Source organism: Brachyhypopomus gauderio, chromosome 6 (genome assembly GCF_052324685.1).
Source record: "Brachyhypopomus gauderio isolate BG-103 chromosome 6, BGAUD_0.2, whole genome shotgun sequence".
In the NCBI taxonomy this organism is placed as follows: Eukaryota; Metazoa; Chordata; class Actinopteri; order Gymnotiformes; family Hypopomidae; genus Brachyhypopomus; species Brachyhypopomus gauderio.
The window spans coordinates 21,067,332-21,067,620 of record NC_135216.1 but is presented as its reverse complement, the minus strand read 5'-3'; positions in this window follow the sequence as shown (position 1 = coordinate 21,067,620).

The following is a 289-nucleotide window of genomic DNA, read 5'->3' as shown; positions in this document are numbered from 1 at the left end:
TTTTTACAGTACAATGCTTGCACAGCTGATGAAGGACCTCTGACTGAAATGTCATGTTTCTCTAGAAACTGTGTTCTTCTTCACATAATAATAATAATAATATCTCTGTCTGGAGCTCATAATGCCTCTAAAGCATATTTGTAAGAGTCTGGTTTTCTTTGGTCATGTGGTACATATTACCTGATAAATGAGCTGGAGGATTTACAGACCTTGCTGGATGATGGTTGTATGAATCCATAATTCATTACTTCATATATACACCACACATAAAAACATAATGACGCCAAAC